The 19,687-nt window shown below is 40.8% G+C and overlaps 1 protein-coding gene across 3 annotated transcripts in view; it reads left to right on the plus strand.

Annotated features, from left to right (window-relative positions):
- ATRNL1 (attractin like 1) overlaps window positions 1–19,687 on the plus strand; it is a 2,205,421-nt gene that overhangs the window by 136,334 nt on the left and 2,049,400 nt on the right. The window lies entirely within an intron of this gene.

Consider the following 19,687-nt stretch of genomic DNA (forward strand, 5'->3'; position numbering starts at 1 on the left):
TCAAAATCCAGAACATATAGAAAGACATGGTTTAATGGAACAAATTCAGCATGGTTTACCCAAGGCAAGTCTTGCCTCACACATCTGCTTCACATTTTTGAAGGAATTAAAAAAACATGTGGATAAAGGTGAACCGATAGATGTAGTGTACTTGGATTTTCAGAAGGCGTTTGATAAAGTTCCTCATGAGAGGCTTCTAGGAAAAGTAAAAAGTCATGGTATAGGTGGCGATGTCCTTTTGTGGATTGCAAACTGGCTAAAAGACAAGAAACAGAGTAAGATTAAATGGACAATTTTCTCAGTGGAAGGGAGTGGGCAGTGGGGTGCCTCAGGGATCTGTATTGGGACGCTTACTTTTCAATATATTTATAAATGATCTGGAAAGAAATACAACGAGTGAGGTAATCAAATTTGCAGATGATACAAAATTGTTCAGAGTAGTTAAATCACAAGCAGATTGTGATAAATTGCAGGAGGATCTTGTGAGACTGGAAAATTGGGCATCGAAATGGCAGATGAAATTTAATGTGGATAAGTGCAAGGTGATACATATAGGGAAAAATAATCCATGCTATAGTTACACAATGTTAGGTTCCATATTAGGTGCTACCACCCAAGAAAGAGATCTAGGCGTCATAGTGGATAACACATTGAAATCGTCGGTTTAGTGTGCTGCGGCAGTCAGAAAAGCAAACATGTTGGGAATTATTAGGAAGAGAATGGTGAATAAAACAGAAAATGTTATAATGCCTCTGTATCGCTCTATGGTGAGACCCCACCTTGAATACTGTGTACAGTTCTGTCGCTGCATCTCAAAAAAGATATAATTGCGATGCAGAAGGTACAGAGAAGGGCGACCAAAATGATAAGGGGAATGGAACAGATCCCTTATGAGGAAAGACTAAAGAGGTTAGGACTTTTCAGCTTGGAGAAGAGATGGTTGAGGGGGGATATGATAGACGTGTTTAAAATCATGAGAGGTCTAGAACGGGTAGATGTGAATCGGTTTTAGACTTTCAGGTAATAGACTAGGGGGCACTCCATGAAGTTAGCATGTGGCACATTTAAAACTAATCGGAGAAAGTTCTTTTTCACTCAACGCACAATAAACTCTGCAATTTGTTGCCAGAAGATGTGGTTAGTGCAGTTAGTATAGCTGTGTTTAAAAAAGGATTGGATAAATTTTTCGAGAAGAAGTCCATTACCTGCTATTAATTAAGTTGACTTAGATAATAACCACCGCTATTACTAGCAACGGTAACATGGAATAGACTTAGTTTTTGGGTACTTGCCAGGTTCTTATGGCCTGGATTGGCCACTGTTGGAAACAGGATGCTGGGCTTGATGGACCCTTGGTCTGACCCAGTATGGCATGTTCTTATGTTCTTCCTTATCCACTGGATCATTCCCCAGCTCGCTAAAACAAGCTGTGATTTCTCCTATCCCAAAGAACCAGAATACTACTACACCTGAGTATTTCAGTTTTCGTACTATCTCCGCACTACTGTTCATTGCCAAAGTCATTGAATCTGCTCTATTAAAACAACTCTCTGAATAAAGGGATCAATTTTCCATTTTAGATCAATATCAGTTTGGATTTAGACCACATCACAGTACTGAAACCCTTCTTTCCTGTACAGACATTCTACATCATGGTTTTGATTCTGGTACCTCCTACATATACTTCTTTTTAGATCTATCTGCCGCATTCGACACGATTAACCATGACATATTACTCTCCCGCTTATCAAATATTGGATTATCCAACACTGTCCTACAATGGTTTAAATCATATCGTCTCAATAGAACACAAACTGTCATAATCAACAACATCATCACCTCTTCATGGTTTCTGTTAAATACTGGTGTTCCTCAAGGATTGGCACTCTCTGCAGCCTTGTTTAATATCTATGTTTATTCTCTATGTCAGCTTCTATCGAGCTTGGGTGTTTTGTATCGTATCTATGCAGATTATATACAGTTTTTCTTTCCTACACGTCATGATTGGAAATCTACTAAACAATTTCTCACCATGTGCTTATCATACATCAAAACCTAGTTATTTCATCACAAACTAAGTCTAAATTTATCCAAAACAGAAATCATGATTCTAAGAAACCCTTATTTACTCACATTATGACACATATTACTGTTGACAATATCAGTGTCAACATCACTAACAAAGTACGGAACTTCAGCATACATTTTGATCCAAAACTCAACATGCAATCACATATCCGATCAGTTGTCAAAACTTCATTCTATAATATTCGCCTGCAAAAAACACATCAAACCTTTATTTGAACATAATGCATTTCATACTGTTCTACAGACCCTTGTTCTTACTGGCTTGGACTACTGCGAACACCCTTTACACTTGTCTCCCCACATCATCCCTACACCCACTGCAACTTGTCCAACTCTGCTGCTCATTTACTTTCTGGCTCCAAGTTTTTCGATCATTTTACTCCTGTATTACATAATTTTCATTGGTTACCCATTAGCTGGCGCATATAGAACAAATTACTCACCATTATTCACAACTTAATCCAGAATAAAAATTGTTTGCTCTCCTCAACCTTACATTTATACTCCCTCCCGCGTCCTAAGATCGCAGAACCAAATGCTACTACAGATACCTTCTCCCAAATCCACTTGGTTAGTCATCACCCAAGAAAGATCCTTCTCTATTGCAGGCCCTATCAGCTGGAACAACCTCCCCATACACTTTTACCTCATATCTGATACTAAGGAATTTAAAAAGGCACTAAAAACCTATCTCTTGAAATGTGCTTTTCCTGATTAATAGTCTCCAAATTACTTACCTTCCTCCCTTAGTACCCTTACCTGTCCATCCTCCCTCTCTGTTGCTCTCCTTCTTATCCATCCCAAATCTGCTCTTTTCTTTAATATACTTGTTTACTATGTATTTTATTTTTTTCACTATTTTATTTTGTTTTAATTTATTTTTAATCCAAGTTTGTTTTTATTTATATTTATTTTGTGTATGTTTGTTTTATTGTAAACCGCCCTGAACCTTGGAGGGCGCGATATACAAATATTCCAAAATAAATAAATAAAAAGGTGAAGGCATGGCTTTTTCCATCATATGGGTCTCAATTAGTCATTTTGGGGTGGATCAAGTTTGGTATGGGTACATGATGGTCATGTTGCTGTGTTTGTAATGAAGGGTTTGTTTTAAGGGGCGAGGGGGGTTCATTTTTTATGGATATGAATGTTGGTTACATTGATAGCAATTTTTATACAGTTCTTAGTATTTGTGAACCGCTGTGGCCATATCTGGAATCTGCTGTGTGTTAGCAACAAATCTGCTGTGTGTTAGCAACAAATCTAAGCAACAGATATTTTCAAGTGCAAATCAAAGTGCAAATCAAAGACGTAATGTCAGAAAAGATAAACCTTCAAACAGGAGTACCACAGGGTTCAGCCCTATCAGCCACACTCTTCAACATATATCTCTTACCATTATGTCACCTACTGGCTGGTCTGGGCATCACACATTATATATACGCTGAAGATATCCAATTAATACTACCCATTGACGTCACAATTAAAAAAACATTTAAAATAGCAAATATGTATCAAGATGTCATCAAACAACTACTAAACCAAATGGAGCTAGTAATTAATATTGAGAAAACAGAATTTATACATTTAGAACGAAAAAACACGGAGATCGTTCAAAACCCAATTATACTCAATAACAACCAAAAAATAGAGTTAGCAGACAAAGTACGGAACCTAGGTGTAATAATTGACACGGAACTAAGCTTAAAATAACACATATCTTTAAAAGTAAAGGAAGGAGACGCTAAACTCATGGTGCTTAGAAGACTTAAACCACTTCTAACAACTGCCAACTTTCGATCAGTACTGCAAGCGTTGATTTTTGCAAGCACTGATTACTGTAACGCCCTCCTACTAGGCCTACCATACACTTCGCTAAGACCACTACAGATATTACAAAACACAGCTGCTAGAATCTTAACCGGCAAAAGCAAAAGAGATCACATTGAACAAAAGATAACCATTGAACAAAGAATTCAGTACAAAACACTATGCACCATACATAAACTAATACATAATGAAAAAGCAGATTGGCTGAACACAGCCCTTCGCGTACATGTCCCAAATAGAAACCTGAGATCAGCCAACAAAGCACTTCTTACTATTCCATCAATCAAAACAGCAAGACTAACACAAGTAAGAGAGAGAGCACTATCCTTGGCAGGACCGATACTATGGAACACCATGCCCTTGGAGTTAAGACTACAAAGTAACAACAAAACCTTTAGAAAAAATTTAAAAACCTGACTCTTTAAACAAGCTTATCAAAAAGAGAAAGGAGAATAATACCCAGGGGAAAGCAGGTACAAACACAATTGAACAATAAACACATAACCAAAATCAATATGTGTATAATTTTATTTGTTATTTAGCTTAAGTTTCATTTTTAAGTTCATTAGTAAAGGATAAAAGTACAATGATAAAGCTAATCTCATATCCCAAACTGATACAATGAGAAATGGACATGATTCATTACACTTACCAGTTAATATTGTTTACAAACTGTTACCGATCCTTAATGGCACCTATGTAACTTAATATACTTTAACATCATTTTTATGTGCCTTAATGTAAACCGTTGTGACGGTCCCCACTGAACGACGGTATAGAAAAATGTTAAAATAAATAATAAATATCTATCATACTTGGTGCAAGGCAGTCATTTAAATATGGCAAATGAACAATCTTATAATAATTTACCAGACCTAAGCTGTATAAAAAGGTGTTTTTTGTATTTTTATCTTTTTCTCTTTATGCAATTAAAAGTGTAATGACTGATCATGTTTTTTTTCAATAAGTCCCCAATAAATGCTTTTCAATCTGTAGTGCATGAATTTATCATATCTGCCATGTGTCAAGGACAGTACTGTTGATATAAAGCCCAATTTTTAAAATACTTAAGTGTTATTTTTCTTTCCTGTCCATCTCGATTGTATGAAAACTCTGTGACGATAGTCATGGGGAGTACAGCCCAGCCCAACACTGTCAGTGTTTTAACATCCTTCTTGTCCCATGGTAGCCATATTGTAATTCCTTGAAACTGCGAATTACCTCTAACTTTAACAAGATTGGCCCCTGTCACTTTTGCACTTCTGTCACTAACATATCTAAAATAAAGATTTTATCCTCCCATTTACCATATTTATCTTATTATGTCTTATGTTTATCTTATCATATCTTATCCTCCCATTTTACCATATTTGCTATTTTTTCTTCCATTTGCATCTTTTCATTTCTGACTATTTTTCTAGCTTCTTTTAGCTTTTCTAGGTATTGTCGCCTTTCCTAGCACCCAGATGATGGATTCAGGACCAGTGAGTTATGCACCTCTACCAGCAGATGGAGACTGAGTGTTAAAAAACCTTGAAACTTACCCCACCTGGTTTCCTCCCCAGAGATGGCCAGTGATGAAACAAATTTTCAGTTTCAAAACATAACATTTATTAAGTAGCTTAGAGATCTGTAAGAGCTGGCAGGATTTGTTTATTTCATGCATGCATACAAAGTCAAGACAGCGGAAATAAGGAATCAAGAGATTGTGTTGGCTTATGGGAGTGGATGGAGCCAAGTATCACAGAATTTAACTGTTCACCCAGCCATGCCAATCTACTCATATTTTTAAATTTGTCTTTCTCTTTTAAGCACTGGTAACAAGACTTGCACGTTCCTCCCCTTTCTCATCTCTACATTTGCTGGTAATTTTCCTTCATAGCTCTCTGCTTTAGCGGCATGGGAGAAAGTCTGATGCTTCACTTTCAATGCATGTCCAGCATAACTCTCTGCTTCAACGACAGGGGGAATGAAGAAAAGAGGATCTATATACAGACAACAACCAAAAAGGACTGAATTACATAGTCTGGGAAAACAAATAAGCATGGGTGTAGCTTGCTTATTGCGGCGGTTACTACCCCTAACTAATTAAGCTAAATATTTCACATAGATGCAGTTCCAATACTGCTCTCTGCATTAATGGTGGGGGTGGAAGGGAAATAGAACCAAAAGGTTACTAAGAGCCAAGAGTAACAGATAAGTATGAGAAAAAAATGTGCATAGCTTGCTGGGCAGACTGGATGGGCCATTTGGTCGTCTTCTGCCGTCATTTCTATGTTTCTATGTTTCATGTGCCCCTCAGATGTTACATATCATGCTTATTCAGTAGTTCATTGTTCTTGTAGTTTCTCAGGCACTTTAAACACTTTCTTATCTCATAATCATTTTGCAGACTCATTCTTTTCCACACTGTTGCACAGCTTCTGCTTTTTTCTGTCTCTGGGCTGGCCATGACCTTGTATTTCATTTACTAGTCAACATGGGGCAGTTTTTTTTAAACAGCAATTAACAACTAACTTAAATCCTCAGGAGCAAACTGATGTCACATAATAATTATTCCTGCAGTGATGTCAGCTTGCCAGTATTCTCAGTCTCCAGCAGATGATGGACATACATTTCCCTACTGTAGATTGCTTCAAATTTTAGAGGAGATTATAAGAGAGATGATTTGCCCCACTCTCCTGTGGTGGTATCAAATGGTCCCTCCCCTAGTTGAGAATTCCTGAGGTGATTTCTGTGGTCCCTCAGATGAGTGCCTTGATCCAGTAGCTGGTTTCCTCAACTGGTGTAGACTTAGCTGATTAAAACAGTTGAAAGGCAGTGGGTGCAGGAAGCTGAGCATAGGTGGTGATGGTATATATTCTCTGCCCCCCAGCAGCTGGAGACTGTCTCAATACTCAGCTGGGAAAGGCTGAACTCAGGTAAGGTTAAAAAAACAAAACAGAGTAGAAGGGTTGTTATAAGCTTTCCTCCAGTCTCCGTGCTAGTCACACTGTTCTGATATTAATTCCCACTCCCGTGGGAGGTAATGGACTTGGGCAGCCTGGGTGGGCTAAGCCCTGCTGTTAGGCTTTCTTTTCTGTGCCCACAATGGTGAGATATCACTGAAGGTACACACGTTCCCCAGTACAAATATCTATACTTCACACAAAGGAAACACTTATTTGCTTTATCACCAATAACCCATTTATTAATTATTATATACAAACACATAATTTAAAAATACCCCCCCCCCCCCTTATTCCCCCCTCATAATCTCATTCACACATACACCATATTCCTAAAACCCACAAATGCAAATGTATGTCCATCCTATTTGTTTCGCCCACCCTGGGCTTCCTCAGGGACTATAGCAAACAATTTTTTCATAATATTTTCCTTGATTGTACTTATGTACTATTTCTCCTATTAGTTTCTTCTCTTGTGGTACTTGAATTCCCTCGATGTCCTTCACTCATTAATACACTTAGGTGCCATATTGCTGTGTATTCCTCAAAAGCTCTGAAATTTAATGGCTAGATGAATCTTTTATTTTTCTCTCCAAATCTCCTCTCAAAGACTAGGGTTTACCCAAAAATTTCTACAAGAGAAAAACACTTTTTACATACTACCCAAAAAAATTAATGGTATTATTGTATTACCCTTTCTCACAAACCCACGTGTTTTCTTACATCAATTTTATCTGCACAATATTTCCTATAGCAAATCTCAACCTCATCCGGTCCCGTTCCACAGACCGGATGCTGCGCCATAAACTGCCACTTCTTCCATTGCCTCAAGTGCACACGTAACTCTATATAAAAACATCTGATTAACTCAGATCAGGGGATATCAGATTTGGATTGAAAAGCTTGATATTGATTGTGTAAAAACTGTTTTTATATCAAGTTTTTATTAGCAATTCATACTTGGAAATTTTCCCACTCGTAACAGGAGTTCCTCAGGGCTCTGCCCTATCGGCTACCTTATTCAATGTGTACATACTGCCGTTGTGTCAATTACTGTTGGGTATGCAGCTTAATTTATATATATGCAGACGATATTCAGATCGTCTTACCAGTAAACGATTCTATTGAAAAATTTTTTAAAAATGCTAATATGTACCTAAACATTATTAGACAGTTATTAAAGCAAATGAAATTGAGCCTTAACTGTGAAAAAACGGAAATCATGTTGTTAGAACGCAAAATTACAACGCTTGACCAAACTAAAGTTTTTAACATGGAGAATGTGTCCATTTCTTTAGGGAACAAAATTAGAGACTTAGGCGTGTGACTTGATCCTGAATTTACTTAAAAAAAAACACATTTCAACAAAGATACAGGAAAGCTATTACAAATTATTAATTCATAGGCGCCTAAAACCTTTACTGAACCATGAGGAATTTAGAACTGTGCTCCAAGCGCTAATATTCAGCAACATAGATTATTGCAATTCCTTACTGCTTGGTCTTCCAAAATCATCAATTAGACCATTGCAGGTTTTGCAGAATTCCGCTGCCAGGCTCATTTCCGGCACAAACAAAAGAGATCTTATTACTCGTGTCTTTGCTGCATTACACTGGCTACCAATCGAATTCAGAAATAAATATAAGATTTTATGCCTAATACATAAAGCAATCTATGCAGAGCAAGTGGACTGGATGAACGCAGTTATACGCATTCATACACCGCAACAGAATCTGTGTTCAGCTGGCAAAGGGCTCCTTACAATTCCCTCTATTGCCACTGCCAGACTCGCTTCTGTCAGGGAAAGGGCTGTGTCATTGGCTGGACCAGGTCTTTGGAATTCATTACCCACTGAATTAAGGCTCCAAAGTAATCTAAAAGAGTTTAAGAAAGCACTGAAAACCTGGTTGTATGTACAAGCATTTCAAGTAGAAGCCAGTTAGGAATTTGCTATAGTATTTTAATTTTTTAAGTTTGATTTTTGCTTTTAAATTTGAGTACTTTAATGCGTTATATAATTTTATTTTCAGTATTCATACGATTGAAATTTTTTATGAATGGTTTAAATTTTCAGCATATTTGGTTTTTATGAAATATTGTATTTTATGTTTATTTTAAGGAAATATTGTAAACGGTGTGAAGGTATATACCAACATCGGCATAGAAAAATTAATAAATAATAAAATCTCTATTTATTTCTTCTGTTTGTGCTGAAGATCTGTATATTACACCAATGTAAATGTTCCATTCCTTCTTTCCAGATTAACCCACAGTGTGCCTGTTTACTTCATCAACCCTACAGTCCTGTTGCTTTAATATTTTTTATATATAGTACTGCTCATCCTTTTCCCTTTTATTTCTACCTGATCCTTTCTGAATAGATTGTAGTCCGGTATAACTATATCTCAGACATGGATGTAGTAGCTGTCATGAAGATGTAGTACACGGAAAACCAAGTTGTCATCTTTTATGATTGCATCTAGATGCAATCATAAAAGATGACAACTTCCCAGATCTAGATAAATTCCCAGATCTAGATCTGGGAATTTATTTCCCATACTGTGAGTATTAGTGTAGATAGCTTTTCCTGATGTCGCCCCTTTCTCTAAAAGTGTTCAATATTTTACTTCTTAGGGCCTTGTTCACCCATCTGTGATGAGAACCTAGTTTAAACCCTTCTCAGGAGTTTTGCCAGTCTGTGCTGGAAGACACTATGCTCCTTCTTTCACAAGTGGACCCTATCTTTGCTCAGGAATCCTTGAAACATCCCTTGGTCTAGGAAGTTGAATGGTTTTATCAGCACCATCTATGCAGCTGTTCATTCATCTCCAGAATGCGAGCTTCCCTGCCTGGGCCTTTATCCTTAACCAGGATGATGGAGGAGAATACCATCTAAGAACATAAGAACATGCCATACTGGGTCAGACCAAGGGTCTATCAAGCCCAGCATCCTGTTTCCAACAGTGGCCAATCCAGGCCATAAGAACCTGGAAAGTACCCAAAAACTAAGTCTATCCCATGCTACTGATACTAGTAATAGCAATGGCTATTTTCTAAGTCAACTTAATAGCAGGTAATGGACTTTTCCTCCAAGAACATATCCAATCCTTTTTTAAACCCAGCTATACCACCTGCAGTAGCCACATCCCCTGGCAACAAATTCCAGATTTTAATTGAGCGTTGAGTGAAAGAACGTTTTCCGATTAGTTTTAAATGTGCCACATGCTAACTTCATGGAGTGCCCCCTAATCTTTCTATTATCTGAAAGAGTAAATAATCGATTCACATTTACCCATTCTAGACCTATCTGCTTTGCCTTCTCTCTTAGAACCATGAAATCACTCTGATACAAACTGTGTGGTACCTAACAGTATCATTTGTGCCAACATGTATGACCAGCATCAGATAGTAGACAGGCTTGAGGTTTTTCTGCAGTCTTAAGAACATAAGAAATTGCCATACTGGGTCAGACCAAGGGTCCATCAAGCCCAGCATCCTGTTCCCAGCAGTGGCCAATCCAGGGTACAAGTACCTGGCAAGTCTCTCTGTAATGTCTTGGATTTTGGCGCCTGGCAGATAGCAGACATCCTGGCACAATGTGACTAGTTGCCAGATGGTTGCTTCTGTGCACCTCAGAAGTGAGTCATAAGCCACCACTCTCTTGTGCCTTCTAGGTGCAGTGGTTTATTTATTTATTTATTTAAACAGTTTTTCTATACCGACATTAAAGTACACATCATATCGGTTTACATGGTAACAAAAGGTGGAAAGTACAAATAACAGGGGGAGGGGAGGTGGACAACTAAGAGAAACTGTGGGTCGGAGGGGGACCCCAACAAATTAGAGAAGGAAGGAGTGAAACGATAGGAACGGTAACACATGGTTAAATATGATTCAAGTGTACAAGCTATATATGGTTAAATAAGGTGCAACGGTACAAAATATACAGGTTAAAAAGGTTCAAATGTACAAGCTATATATGGTTAAGTTTTATTTATATATATATTATTATATATATATATATATATAAACTGAAACATGAAAACAGTGGTTGTTTTCATGTTTCAGTTTCTTCTCTTCCCAAAGCTCCTCGCTGGGGAATTCCATCATTCCTTACAAACCAAGGGCCTCATTTTCCAATATCGCAGTGGTAACGCATGAGGGGGCGTGTCCCATGCAAATGAGGCATTTTTCGTGCAGTGGGGAAACATCGCGTCACGCGATGTTTTCGCGATTTGCAAATCCAGTTCCGCAAATGGCGAAAACATCGTGCACCGCGATAAAACAACCAATGAATTTTCGCAGTACACGAAACTGTCCCAAACAGCCTATTTCCACTCTTAGGTGCTGCAAGCAACATGTTATATGTCTCACACCTCTGGGGGGGGGGGGGGGGGAGAGAGAGAGAGAGAGAGACTTGCTATAGTGCCTATGCCCTAGACAGGTATTTGTATCCCTATCGGAGGGCCACCTAGTAACTCGAGGTGGGGATTAGGTATGAGCGTAGGGGGTTGGGGGCCACTTTCACATTCAACATGAGACATACGGAAAGAACAGTGGTCTCTAGTGAAGATTTGCTGGCTGTCGGAGTGAGGACACTCACTCCAAGAAGAGATTTGGGCAACGTTCTCTCAACCTAGCTTGATGGACACTCTACCTGGGCAACAACAAGCTAGGTTGAGAGAATGTTGCCCAAATCTCTTCTTGGAGTGAGTTTCCTCACTCCGGCCAGCAAATCTTCACTAGAGACCACTGTTCTTTCCGTATGTCTCATGTTGAATGTGAAAGTGGCCCCCAACCCCCTACGCTCATACCTAATTTCCACCTCGAGTTACTAGGTGGCCCTCCGATAGGGATACAAATACCTGTCTAGGGCATAGGCACTATAGCAAGTCTCTCTCTCTCTCTCTCTCTCTCTCTCTCTCTCTCTCTCTCTCTCTCTCTCTGATCCGTGGACCGCGATAACCCTTTACTGACCTGTAGCGCACACGGTAACACAAATGAAAGTGTTGTAGCTAGGAGCTGCGCTAACACTGCGGCTGTTTCGCGGCACACGATAACTTTACATATGCTCCGCCCCCTGAATATAAAATTGTGAATTTATCTCCCGCGATAACACCTTGGAAAATGACCCCCCAAGTCATTTATTGCACTCCTCTCAGCAAGCATTGCTTATTTTACCCTCTCCAAGAGAAATTAGGTTAGAGAGTACTAGAAATGTCAGCTTTTCTTATCTTGCCCCTAGTCTTTGGAATTCTCTTCCTTTGGATTTACGTTTGGAGAAAAATTATTTGAAATTTAGAAAAGCCTGAAGACTGTTCTTTTCTTGCAAGCTTTTCCACCTAGCTAATGTTTTTGTTTTGTACCTTTCTGTTTATGTATTTATTTATTTTAGTATTTAAAAATGTATTGGGATTATTATTGTAGGGGATTATGGTTTTGATTTATTTTCATTTTATTGTAGCTTAATTTTTTAGTTGATTTTTATTCTGTTTTAGATTAATGATGAATGAATTGTTTGGTCTTAAATGATGTATGATTATTTATTCTATTTTACTCATTTTATTGATGAATTATTTATCTGAGTTTGGAACATGTTTTTGCTTTTTAGCTTTATTGTACATCGCTTAGACCAGTGGTTCTCAACCTTTTTTCTATCAGGACACACCTGAGAGATGATGCTCACATGTGTGACACACTGAACACATGACATAATGAAACTAAATATAAACATATACTCTGCATCCTCAGAAATCTCCTGCTTCCTGACAATGAGTGCAGAGCAGAACTAAGACATTTCCCTGTACAACTCACCATACAAAAAAATATATTTTGATTCTGGTGTCATCTTAATAGCATCACAAACTCCCTCTACTACCAGATGCATTGTAAAATAATGCAAACAAACCCCACGCTGTACATGTCTATCAAACCTGCCATACCTCAGCAGCACAAACTCCAAGAAATGAAACAGCAATAGCCCTACACCAGTATAATACCATATTGAGAAAATACAGCAAATAAGGCTGATACAAACCACTAGTAAAGTACCTCATCTCAGTTATATACACACAGAATACAGACAGACAGACCTGCCTTCACCTAATATGGAATAAAATACCACAAATTATAAATGTGGAAACAAAACTTGGAATGGAAATCCCAAGACCTTCTGCATGCAGTGCGAAACTAGAAACAGAAATATGTTTCTTCCTACACTAAGCAAAGTTCAAAGAGAAGAAATGCATATTCTCAAAGTGGACATATTATGGCTCTTGTACCCCGTCACTCTGCTCCATGCCCCCATCACACCTCACGTCTCCCAACTAATCAATCATCCCTTCACATGCTCATATCCCGTCCAACATTTCCAATAACCCCCACCCCACATCCTTTCCCCCATGCTCCCTCTCTGCCATGTTCAACTCCTTCTGTCCTTCCCTCTCCCCTTCCCTACCCAGAATGTCTGACCACCCCTTTCCCACCCCTTCCTGCTTAGCATTTCCTGCTCCCCTCTCCCCCAACCCAGCCGCCCTACACCTCCATCTCTCTTCCTTGCCTAGGAGCCCCCAACCCCTCCCTCCTCTGCATTTCCCTACTCGGCAACCCCCAATCTCCTTTCCCCCACCACTGACTTCCTATTTCTCCTTGCCTTCCTGCCCAGTACATTTCCCCCTCCTCTTGGCTCCCAGCCAGCAGAAAAGACCTGTCCAATTCCTCTTTATCAGCAATAGATGAAGGCAAGAAGCATTGAGGAGAGGAAGATGAGGAGGCAGCAGCAGCGGATGTACAGAGCACGCACCTTTCTCCCTTATGCTCCTGCTTGCACATCCAGGCCTCATGGGGTGAAGAGAGCATCAGCAGCCTCACTGCCAAGCTAGGCAGAGGATGATAAAGTTGGTATCCTGCTGGGCCCATATGAACAAGAATTGGTGATATCGTGCTTTGATCTGGGTGAAGGAGGAAGGAACAGCCTCCCACTGGCCAGGAAGAGGATAAGGAAGCAAGAGCAGCTTCCGGTCATACCCAATAAAAGAGAAGTCAGCCAACTTCTGCCCAGACTGATGAGGAAAGATCAGTATTCTGCTGGCTCTGCGACACATCTCTTAGGACTTCACGACACACTAGTGTGTCCCGACACACCTGTTGCGAACCACTTGCTTAGACTACAGTTGTAAAATAAGGGATCAGTCAAGTGTATATAAATAAATGCTTCCAGGACTGCATACTGATTCTTCTTATGGTCCAGTTTCACCTTCCCCTCTGCTTGAGTTTTCCTTCTTTGATGCCTTGATAAGCATTTTTGTCAATGTAGTCCTCATTTTCCTGGATGCTTCTCAGTCTTGCCACCACCTCTTTGAATTCTGCCACCTGTTTCTTGAAGGAGTCAGTCTGCAGATATCTTTCACACTGAACTGATTCCTCCTTGTGGATCAGGGCATCTGTCTGGACAACAGTAGTAGTAGTAACAGTGGTGACAGCTTTGGCAGTATGATGTTTCCTGTTGGGAGCTTCTGGTATCTGGAAAATCTAAAAAATCGTGTACACTACAGAGCTTTCCAGTATATCTTATTTTTTTTGCTATTTTAATTTTGAAGTAAAACACCAAAACAACTTGGAATTTACACTAGAATGGGATTATTGTTAAGGGATCATTCCTCCCTTTGCAGAATTGTAAAGCTTGGATTGTTTAGCTAATCTAGTGATTTGATTGCTTACCCACAATCTATGATTTATGACAATGCAAAGAGCTTGAAACAAAAGTGTTCCTTGATTTTCCATTTTTTATTCCAAGGTCTCCTTTTCCATATGCTGTCGCTAGGGCTTGCATTTAAATTTTTCCATAGTAATTAGCAGTGTTTTCTTTGTGAGAGAAGCTGGAATTAATCTGTCTCCCTGGAATGCTAATTTGTAGTTGTCAGGATGTACATACCTATAATTTGGTTGAGTCTGAATGAATATCTTTTGGCTCTCTTTTATGTTTAAGGGAAAACATGAACAATATCTAAACTCTGGGCCCTTCTCAAATGGGGGGAGAGAATCTTCCTGTGTGAGGAATTTTAACAGCAGTAGACTTGAGTAAATGGTTGTATGTTACAATGATAGTGTAACCTGTATTTAGAGTAGCACAATATTAGTATTGAGTAAGATGGTTCTATGTATACAGATGATGCTAAAAAGGCCTGGTGGGGGTACTGGCCCAATCTCTTACTAATACAACTGTATACTGCAGTTGCGGGAAATTCAACTGTGATCCTCTAACCTGAATCCCCTACTCTTTTTAGGTCAATTGAAGGTGATAGTGCTCTGTAGGCTTTATTTAAGACTTCCAGTTGTAGGAACCCCAAGTGTCATTGAAGAGTGAGACCAACTGGCTGAAAAAGTATTTATACAAGGCTTTATGAGGAGCCCACATCCATGCCCATTGGTAGGAGGACTGCCCTGCAGTATCTATATAGAATAAAGGCTGAAAATTTTCCATCAAACTTTGGATAAGAGCAAGTTTGCTCACCGTAAACTGTGTTTTCCTTAGATAGCAGATGAATTAGCCATGCTGTCTGGGATGTCCTCCGTGCCACTAGGTGGTGGAGTTCTCAAAGCTGAAAACTTAACTTTGATAGTGAGACGCACCTGCTTGCATGATCCCACGCTGCCTCAAGTCTGCTCAGTCTGTATCAAAGCAAGACAAGATGCAAAGTGAAAAACTGTCCGGGGAGGCGGGAGGGTCAGCATGGCTAATTCATCTGCTATCTACAGAAAACACCGTTTACGGTAAGCAAACTTGCTCTTTTCTCGTAGATTTTATTTATTTAAAACTTTTTTATACCGGCATTAGTGGGTACATCATACGGTTCACATCTGATCCAAAGGTGGAAAAACATAAAACAGGGATTGGGGGGGAGGCCGAAAGAAAGCACACAGAGCAACAAATAATATATAAATAACAGGATAAATATCAGAACTATCAATATGAATAAACGGATAACAGCTGAATTAGCCATGCTGTCTGGGAGTCCCCAGCTAATGTATTGAGCGCATATAGCCCATATCATGTGTCCCTGATGTAACCAGGAAAAATGCGCTCAAGGCTTAGAACATAGGCGGACAAGTTTATGATGGTACTGTCGTGTGGTTCAGATATGTGCTACTCGAAAATTGTCTGTCCCATGTACGTCATTCGCAGTCTGCTTGTAAAGCAGTAGCGGGAGGTCATCAGATATAGCGTGGACCCTGGGGTTGTGTTACAAGTACCAGGGTAGGTCATTCATGGATATGGTTCAGTGAAGCAAGTACAGTGTGGACATGGTGTACGTAATAGGCTGTCAACAGGGTCTCTGAATTCTGTTGACAGCAGAGAAGAAAGCAGTCCGATATCCACGTCAAGAGAGTGTCGTTGAAGATAGGCGGTCTTGGGCATTCGGGTTAAAAGACATAGAGCTGTGGGCTCTGTAGTCAGAAGGATTGTGACGGGAAGATTGGTTGCAGGGTGGATTGTCTAGTGGCCACTCGCAGGTAGTCTTCCAGGTAGGGAAAGAAAAAACACCTGGATCCAATTCCTTTTGGTCGGGTTCGATGGAGGCTATTGTATTCCATGTCAAGGGGAGTAGCTCTATGTGGGAGGAGAGGATTGATCTCCTGTAGCAGAAGCCTGTAGTGTGGATTGCGGTAGGCCAGGCAGTACAGGTACAGTAAGAAAAAGCCATAGAGCACCTAGAGTAAAGATCGATTGAGCTTTTGTCCTCTGATAGAATGAAGTGGGGAAGCTCACATTCTATTAAACGTGTCAGGAATAGGGCATTTCAGAAATTTGGTGGCTTGTGGAGGCTGGCAGGGGGCTCGACGCCACCGCTTCCCCTGCGAATGTGAAGGTTGAGGTCGACACCAGTGGGTCAGTAAACCAATATGGTCAGTGAAGACTATAGATAAAAAAAAAAAAAAATCATCCGGCAATATGATTTGATGAATTATGCACTGTCAGAAACATGAGTTTATTTTCCATTTCCATAGGCGAAGGAGGTAGTTCACAGCATGTAATTTTCAAGAGGGAGAGGCAATTTGCCTTTGGGAAATCACTTCCGGGTTGAGAGTGGAAACCTGTTTCTTTTTTTTTTTTAAACTCTAGGTTCATAGTTCCGATTGCTAGGCGTTACTTTAGACTAGAACCTTGATTGTTTCCATCCATCTGTCACCAGTAAGAATGTTGGGAAAAGGATGGGTCGTCATTTTATAGCATAGCTGTTCTCGTCTGTAAGGAAGGTCAGCGATCGTGGTCATGGTGTTGGCAGTGGATTCCTCTGAAGAACATCTAAATCTTCATATAAATGAAGAAGGTATCATGAAGTTGGCTATGACATGTAGTGTTCAAACAGTGTCCTGGGACAGAGGCTTCAGAGATTGGAGACATGCGAGGAAGACCGCACCACACCATCCATGTGGCATTTTATTGTCATGTGCAGTATTGTGTATTGGAGTGCCCTTTGATCGAAAGGGCCGAGACATGCCCTTTCCATGCTTGAGGAAATTTTTTTTTTTTTTAGGTCTACTTGATAGGATGTCGGCGCCGCCCTCAGGAAGGGGGGACACCTCCTGCTGGTTCTTTTTTATTATTTTTTATTTTTATTAGGCAACGTCCGGGTGTTGGGAATACTCTGAAATATTCCAAACATCTGTTTTTTTTGTGTGGGTCACGGAGTCTACGAGTTCCCACGTCGAGGCTGTGTTCCTCTGTTTTTTCCCCCCCAGAAGTCAATGAGACAGATTCGTCGAAGGAGAGACAGGTCACACCGCAGTGCAGTGGGGGTGAGAAGCAATCCATGGAAAACCAGTCATATGGATAGGAGTGTTTGGTGCGATATGGTAAACGTAGGGCGAGCAAGTCTCGTCAGGTGTCTGAGGTTGGCGCTCTACGATTGTTTCAGGCTGTAAGAGCTCTGGTAGTTGGAAACATTCTGAGGGATCTGTCCACTGAATGTAGCACTGTGGCTGAGCTGCAGTGCCCATTGGGTGCAATGATGCCAGCTGATTGACTCTGTGTAGTATTCTGAGTCGGGATATGTCCTGAAGACCATTATGTCCAAAGAAGAAGAAGAACCCCTCTTCACGGCTTTTTTTTTTGTTTTTGTTTTTTTTAACCCACTGGAAGAAGGATCCCTTGATGCCCACGCCTGGACCATGATCCATGGGCCATCCAGAGGCATCACGTATGATGCGTTAGTGTTGGCAGCAAGCTGCTCGATTGTCCATTGGAATGCGCACTGGCATCGTAATGTAGGGCCGACTGGTCGACGCTGGTCAGTCCTGCATTGGTGCGCTGCCGATCGGCCAGGAAGCCGGCGGATGCAGCAGCCTGCTGGCACGCCCGGTGGGCGCATCGTAGTGCCTGCGGACACTGTGCTGCTGCGAGTGCATTGGCAAGCCTGTGGATTCACTTGTGCCTCGGTTTGTCGGTGGAGGCGTTGGTGTCTCGGCGCTCCGCTGACACGGCGGTGCTTCGGCGCACCCAGCACACGTCATGGCGTTGGCGCACCCGCTTAGGTGTTTCTGCGCCCCCGTGTTGGTGCTTCAGGCGCCCGTGCTCCCGTGGACGTGTCAGCCCACTTTGGAGGCTCGGCGTCCAGGTTGGCGCATGCTTCGGTGCGCCGGTGGACGTGGTGGTGCTTCAGTGCACCGGCTGTTGCATCTGTGAGTCAGTGCCCGGCGAGCCCTCCGATTCATCAATGAAGAAATGAGTCTGCGCTTCGACGTGCCCATACATCAGTGTGGAGATTGATTTGGGCGTTGCGCCCCCCCCCCCCCCCCCCGAGCTCTCCTCGGCGCCGGCCCAGGCAAACAGGAAGGTCCATCAAGGAGGCTCGATTATAAAGGCTTCTAACGACTGGGAGGAGGGTGCCCGGAGAAGATCTCTTCACTTCTCATAAGGGCAGTTAGTACTTCATGCTGTTCCTGAAGAATTTTTGTTTTCTTTCTCTTTTTCCCTTTTTTTTTATTTTTATTTTTTTATTATTATTTGAGAAAGGAAATACATGAGGAGAAGGAGAGAGCTCCGCACATGGAGTCGTGCGGAAAAACAAACTGAGGAGACTTGAGACAGCGTGGGAACATGCAAGCAGGCGCGCCTCACTATCACAGTTAAGTTTTCAGCTTTGAGAGCTCCACCACCTATTGGCACGGAAGACATCCCAGACAGCATGGCTAATTCAGCTGCTTATCTACGAGAAAAAAGAAGTTATGCCTTATTTCTGAATATAATGAAGAGTGAGTCTGCGATTGCAGGAGTTAGAGGAAATAACTGGTTAGATAAAATAGTTGTCATTTATTCTCTAAATTTTGGTTATTTTGCAGATAATATATTTACATTAAAGTATTTGAGAATGCAGTTTTCTAGGATGCACTGTTGTACCAGTGGGCTACAGATTAGTCTTTCAGCTAATTGGTTAGTACCATGCCTTTTCAGCGATGCTATGACAGGTCAGGTCTCCTGTTGAAGGATTGCATGGTTCCTGCAGGTTGGTGAGGTGATAATCCAGAGTCCTTGGGAAGGGAACAGAATAATCCAGCAGGATTACATGAGAAAGTTATTGGAGAGGAGCAAACACAATACCCATTTGGGTCTTCCTGCTATCTGCTTTTACAGTATTACTGTTAATTCGTAGCTGAGCAGAAGTATAGAACCAGAGAATATGATGGCAAATGAGGACTCTAAAGCCCATCTAATCTGTTCAATTTCATTTCTGGTGCTGTGCCAGTTGATCTTTTTCACCTCACTTTTCACAATTAGGGATACTCTGTGCTTATCCTAACATTTCTTGAATTCCATTATT

This window comes from Rhinatrema bivittatum, chromosome 7 (assembly GCF_901001135.1).
Source record: "Rhinatrema bivittatum chromosome 7, aRhiBiv1.1, whole genome shotgun sequence".
Lineage (NCBI taxonomy): Eukaryota > Metazoa > Chordata > Amphibia > Gymnophiona > Rhinatrematidae > Rhinatrema > Rhinatrema bivittatum.